We start from the raw sequence: 6,915 nt of genomic DNA, 5'->3' as shown, positions 1-6,915 counted from the left end.
CTGAATACTTTTTTCAATCTACTCATTATTTGACTATCGTTACTCTGAATTCCATTTCTGATAATTTGGTTACATCCATATCACTTATTCTGTGGCAGAGGCCACGACTCACTGTCTTTGCTGTGGGGGCTTCTCCTTCTTGTCATTCTATGAGGAGTGTTGCGGGTTTCCAGAGCCCAAATTATTGACTGGGTCCCAAGTGCCGCCTCTGTTTTATAGGGATCTTAGGATGTGGGCTTCTTTTTCTTTAAAGATTTTATTTATTTATTATTGGTAGAGTAGGGAGCAGACAGCAAGAGGAACAAAGCAGGGAGTGGAGAGGAAGAAGCAGGCTCCCAGCGGAGGAGCCCGATGAGGGACTCCTTTCCAGAACTGCTGGGATCACGCCCTAAGCCGAGACAGGCGCTCAATGACTGCGCCACCCAGGCGCCCGGGTTGTGAGGCTTCTTGATTTTTCAGCCTGCCTTCTGGGGAGGGCTGCCGCGCGCGATACTCAGGCAACCCTGTTTGGTAGAGTCTCCGTGTCCCCTGCGAGGGAGGATGGGGATGGGCACTCTCTGAGCCGGTATTTCCAGGCTTTTGTTCTCTGGCTGGCTTTCCCTGGCGCGGCTTGCCTCTTCTGAGTGGTCAGAGCAGCAGGGCTGAATTTCAGCCTCTGTCACAGGACAGAGGGATATGCCCGCTTCTCACTATGTTCTGGCCACTTTAACTCTTTATGTTGGTGCTGCTCAACCCTCGCAGCGCCCAGGATGCGCAACCGGCTGCCCTCACTTCCAGGGCCGGGGAAGTTGCTTGTCATGCCGCCACCACGGCCGCCGCAGCCCGGGCTCCCGGTCCACTAGCCGGAGCACACCTTGATCGATTTCCGGAGAAGCCTGGGCGCTGACCCTCTAGGTCCTCGTCTGCTGTTTCCGTCGACCAGTCCCTGCTCCCGTGCGGTGCCAGCCGCCCCACGGTCTCCGGACTCTTCCCGTCTCAGTCTGAATCCGTGAGCACCCCGGGATTCCGAGTTCTCGGCATGCCTGGTGGCTCGCTCACGGCTCACAGTCTCAGTCCGCATTTCGCGGTGCGTGCCGGCTGAGTCCGCCCGCTCCCGGCAGGTGGCTCCGCTCTGGGCCCGAAACGGGCTCCTCTCCCCTTCCGCTTATCTTCCGATATCTGTGCAAGCCTTATAGCTCCCCTCTTCGCACCTCAATACTCAGCGCTGGAGATGTTCATTTGTAGAGATCCAGATGCATCATCTTGCGTCTCAGGCTGATTCCGTGGTTATTTAGGCTGGTCTGGTACCTATCCAGCTCGACTCGGGACCGGCTGAAAAAGAGGTCCCCTACTCCTCTGCCATCTTAACTCTCTCCAGCATCCCCTTTAGCATAAATCTAGAGTGGTTTTTTTTTTAAAGAAATTTAACATTATTGCTATGATTAAGAGGTAATAAAGAAAATAAGCTGAAATTACAGCATTTCTATTAAATTCTTGTTACATAACTGACCAAGGCTCTGAGCCTAGACTTGATCTATTCATTGAAGAAAAAGAAGATGGGGTATGGCAGGGTAAGAGGAAGACTGGAAGTACTAGAGAAGTGTTAAAGACATACTGACTTCCTTCTAATAGAGTAAGGAGGAAAGAAAGAAAACTGAAAAAGGAATAACTTTCTCACAGAATATTTCAATGATATTTAAGGTCATGTTTATGCACTACCTGAAATCATCACTTTACCAATCACGGTACACATCTACTCTTACAGTGTTTCCTTATTAATAGAAGATGGACTAAGTCATTTGGAAAGCAGCCAAAAAAATGAACTTTCAACAGTAATAGTTTGAAAACTGTTAAATATTCTTACATTGTTACCAACCTCAGATTAAATATAAAATCCAACCTTTGTAATGGAAAGTGAAATGTTTTCATTTCCTCCCTTGTGAGAAGGCATCTGGTTAAGCCCACTTTCTTAGAGCCATACTTTGAAGCACGATAGGTCATTCTGCAGGTTAATGCTGACCTTTGAACTGGCAGAAGGTAAAGACCCTGAAACAAAAAGAACAATTAAACGTATGTCAGAATGTGTGTTTACAGTGACACCTGGGGGCGCCTGCGGCACAGTTGTTGCTGTGCCTGCCTTCGGCTCAGGGCGTGATCCCGCGTCATGGACGAGTCCTCATCGGCTCCTCCTGCTGGGAGCGCTGCTTCTCCTCTCCCAATTTCCCTGCTTGTGTTCCCTCTCACATGGCTTTCTCTGTCAAATAAATAAATAAAATCTTAAAAAAAAAAAAAAAAGAAAGGACACCTGGGTGGCTCAGTCGGTTAAGTATCTGACTTGATTTTGGCTCAATTCATTATCTCAGAGTCATGGGATCTAGCCCCACATTGGGTTCTGCACTCAGCACAGAGCCTGCTTATCCCTCTCCCTCTGCTCCTCCACACTCCCCTTGCCCACCACCAAGTTGTGCTCTCTGTCTCTACCTCTTAAAATAAAATCTTAAAAAAAAAAAAAAAAAGAAAATATGTGTGTTTAACCTAAACCTCAAAGGACATGTTTCTAAACCTTGTGTCAGGTAAACACAGTGAAGATCAAAAGATGTATAAGCCCCAGCCCCAACTTTAAGAAGCCTGTATTGTAATATAATTAGAGGAACACAAAGAGAATTTAAGTCTCAAATGGGTTATAATAATAAAAGCTATAAAAGAAAGGAAGAAGAATACACTGGCTGGGGTGGTAAGAGATGGTTCAACAGAGGAAAAGATTAGCTGAGTCTAAAAAGCAGAAATTAGAAAGTTTGTGTCTTAGACCTGCCCATCACAGTGCCTGCCACTCCTAACAGCCCATTCTAGCTCAGTCTATTCCACCCCTAGCCACTTGCTCAACCATCAGCCTATTCTTTAAGCAGGAGTGGTCACCAATTGGTTTGAGAGTGGGAAGTGGCTTAAGAGAGACACATCTACAGGTGCCTGGGTGGTTGTCGGTTGAGCATCCGACTCTTATTTTGGCTCAGGTCATGATCTCAGGGTCCTGGGATCGAGCCCTGTGTTGGGCTCTGTGCTCAGCATGGAGTCTCTTTGTCCCTCTCCCTCTGCTTCTACCCCCGACTCATGCTCTTTCTTTTCTCTAAATAAACAAAATCTTTGAGAAAAAAAAGAGACCCATCTATAAGTAGACAAATAAGTTGATATTCCTAGCCAAGACATGCTCAAAAGGGACAATGGCAATTAGTTAAGCTGATCAGATTGCTTGCTTCCAAAATCAAACTAGGAAATACAGAGGACTGACAAGTTAGAAGAGAACAGAAAGCAGAGAAGATGCCATGAAAGGGTACTTAGACTCCTGATGGCTTTCTAGTCTACATGCATCCTTTAAATAATATCCCTCTCGCTTAAGATGGCCTGAATGAGTATCTGGTCCTTGCAACTAAAGAAGTCAAAATACTGTAAGTAGAAAAGAGGGGATTCCAGGTAAGACAGAAATGTACAAAGCAAACTTGGTATGGTAGTGACTAGACCAACTGAGAAAAAAAAAAAAAAGGTCTGTGTAGGAGAGCAGTGTAGGAAACAAGGTTGAGGAGTATAAAAATGAATTATAGACCACTACAAATGCTAGACTCAAGAGTTTGGACTTTAGTACATTATTCAATAAATAATGGAGAGCAACAGAAAGTTCCTAAGATGGGAAATGGCATAACCAAACAGTATTTAAGAAAGATCAACCTCAGAGATAATGTGGAAAATGGAGGAGAGAAATGAGAAAAGGTTTTGCAGAAATTCTGGACCAAAAAAGATAACAAAAAAAAAAAAAAAGAAAGAAAGAAAAAAAAAGATTAGAGTCTGAATCAAGATGGTGGAAAGAATGGAGGAAAAGGAATATATTAAACAGTCTGTAAGAAAAACTGATAGAACACAGTGATGGAATAATTCAATTCAGACAACAAATATTTACTAAGTACTTATTATATGCCTGGCATTGTTCTAGCCACTAGAGATTCCTCAATGAACAAAGTCAACAAAATTCTCCATTGGGAGAATGAAATTCTAGTTGGGAAGATGAACAATAAACAAATATATGCCAGGTAAGGATAAGGACCGTGGAGAAAATCAAAGGAGGGAAAAGAGGAGAGGGTGTACTGGGGAAAGAGAAGGGTTACTGTCATCTATTTTACAATCAGGGAAGATCTCTCTGATGAAGTGACATATGAATAGTTACTCATAGGAGCAAAGGGAAGGAGCTATCCAGATTGGGTACAGGGAGCCAAAAGGAAAGTAATTCTAAAATTAAAGATTGTTGTCTTAAAGAAAAATGATACCAACAGAAAAGGCGATTTGAAGATGGGAGCCTGTACATTATTTAAGGATGAGAAAAATGCTTTTAGCTATGTTATGATTGAGGGGACAGGGGAATATCCAAGTGGCACCATCCAGCAGGCAGCTGAAAATGCAAGCCTGGAATCTGGGACATCAGACCTAGAAATAAAGATACAGGAGTTAACCAAAGAAGAGCGATAAGTCAACTTGGAGAGACAGATAAATATTTCTAAAGTTTGCTTTGGGACTCTGATATTTAGGATGGGAAACAAAGGAAATCCTAAGAGGATAGAGAACTAGCCATAATCCTCTGACTCCTCAAAGTCTACAGAATAAAATCCAAGGTTCTTAGCATGACATTTACAGCCTACAGGACAAAGCTTTACCCTACCTCTTGGCCTCGTCTCTCACCACTACCATCCTCCCCCAATTATCCCCAACAATCGATATTCTTGAGCCATATCAAATTTCTTTTTTCTGATGATTTCTTTTGCAAAGCTATGTCTTACATGAGCTCTGAATCTAGTAATGACTACTCTGTTATTTACTTAAAGATGTTTAAAATACAGTGGAGGTCAAATCAACACAGAGGCAGGTCAGATAAGGTATCTATTAGAGAGGGGAACAATGGAAAGGAAGAAGCTTGGTGTCTTTGAGACAGGAAAAGGCAGGAAGCACAGTCCTAGAGGAGATAGGAAGGAATCACTGGCTATTCCTCACCACTTTCTGGCGTCTCCTCAGTTTAATCATTCAATTATTTCTGAACACACACAAAAAAAGCATCACTGAACGTACTTAGCTATTATGTCCAATGAACTCTAGTAAGTTCTTTCTATTCCATCACTTACCTGCTTCCTCCTACAAAAACAGAAGGTTCAGTACAATCACTCCTGGACACAACCCAACATTTGAAAAACACTGCCATCGTGGGTATTTCTTATGGCCAGCACCCAAACTCTCCTGCCTATTCCCCCACTGTGAGTATTATTATGGGTGTCCTTTACATTAGTCAAAGGCAAGATCTTCCTTCCCATCTGTGCCACTCTGCAAGTAAAGACCTACTGACAGTTTCTAAAATTATTCACAGTAATTTGTAAGAGTCCAATGTTGAGTGATACTAGGACAGCCTTTGCTATTTCACCTAGCAAGATGGTTTCTGGGGCATGAACATGGCTCCAAGTATCTATTCTCCCTAGGTACTTACCCATTTTTTTCTTTAAAAACATATTGCTTTTCTGTTTAAGGCTGTAGAATTGACCTTAGTTGTTTGAAAGAATAAACTTGACCGATAAACCCACTTATAACAGATATCCATAATGCCTTTAGAATGAGCAAATCATCAACTAGAGTCACAGCTATACCTTCCACCATCTTGGATAGATCCCCTGTTGTTTGTTTCTTTTGCAGTCCAATAAATATCGCTAGAAAAATGATGATGGAGGTGGCAAGCGGAATTTCTGAAAATACATACCAAGTTTTTATAAAAATGTTTGAAAGCAATTAAAATATTGTAAAAGACTTGCACTTTTATTGTCAGCTCAGCTATGAGCTGTCAGCTATGAAAGGGTCTTTGGACCTAATTTGTTTGTATTGCAAAATGAGGACTGTTTCCTTGCACGTGTAAAAGTGACTAGGTAATTAAAAAAGTGACTAAGCAAGGAAGCCACCTTTATCCCACCCCAGATATTTTCTTTGGCTCTATCATAATTTAATGAAAGACAAACATTACAAAATGTGTAACTCAGAAAAGGAAAGTTCTTTATATTTTTCAAAGTACTTGTATCTATTTACGTTTAGTGACAGCTTGCCAGGTAGTTAGGTTAGAGACACAGCAAAGCTGAAATGTTGAGAGCTCCAGCCTTAGGCTCACCTGTGCTGAAATTCCAGCTCCACCACTTACTAGCTGTACCCCTTGGACAAGTTACTCACAGTTTCCTTATGTACAGAAGATATTTATATCTCTCACAGAACTGTGAGAATTAAGGATGATGCATGCATAATGATTGATGTAGGTCCTAGCACATATGTAGCCTTTGATAAATGAAAGCAAAAAAGAAAATGGAGACCCAAGGAAATTAGGACTCACCAACTCAAATCCCTCCGTGGTAAATGGATGAAACAGTCCAATAGACTGGAAGTGGCTATGGGAAGGAAAATGGGGAGCACATGCCTCTTCTAAAGATGACAACTGCTATTCAGCTCCAGATACTGTTCTAAGAATGTCCAATCTTGTGATGCTGTCAAGAGACCAAAACAGACTTACATAAAGGATACTGAAAACATCATAACCCGAATAAAATAGGAAATATCAGCCTGGGAACTACATACAGATTGTAATTGCAATAAATATTTGCCCAAATATCAAAGAAAATCAGAGGCAAAACCTAATCTCAACAAGAGACTTCTGAATCTTAATCTTTCTTGCTTTCTACAACCCTACTGCTTGTTCAAATAGTGCCAAAGAGCATGTTTGAGACAAGCACTAGTCTCTGGAATAGAGGATCAACTCAGGCCCTAAAACAAAGTTTTCTTTAACTTACGGTTCAAATGCTTTTTCGGAGAAATCCAACCCAAATAGAACCTGTAAAAGTGTAGCTGGCTCATTCCCCTGCAGTACAAAACCCA

At 42.2% G+C, this 6,915-nt stretch overlaps 1 long non-coding RNA gene across 1 annotated transcript; it reads right to left on the bottom strand.

Moving 5' to 3' along the window:
• Positions 1–1,288: 1,288 nt before the first annotated feature.
• On the bottom strand, positions 1,289–6,538 carry LOC121100784. Its single transcript, XR_005832612.1, has 3 exons — positions 6,377–6,538; positions 5,652–5,747; positions 1,289–2,025 (listed from the first exon to the last, which is right to left on the bottom strand). It is a non-coding gene; the product is annotated as an uncharacterized LOC121100784 (long non-coding RNA).
• Positions 6,539–6,915: the final 377 nt, after the last annotated feature.

This window comes from Ursus maritimus, unplaced genomic scaffold (genome assembly GCF_017311325.1).
Source record: "Ursus maritimus isolate PB19 unplaced genomic scaffold, ASM1731132v1 scaffold_5, whole genome shotgun sequence".
Taxonomy (NCBI): domain Eukaryota; kingdom Metazoa; phylum Chordata; class Mammalia; order Carnivora; family Ursidae; genus Ursus; species Ursus maritimus.
The sequence above is the reverse complement of the archived record's forward strand: the minus strand, read 5'-3'. Positions and strand labels throughout refer to the sequence as shown.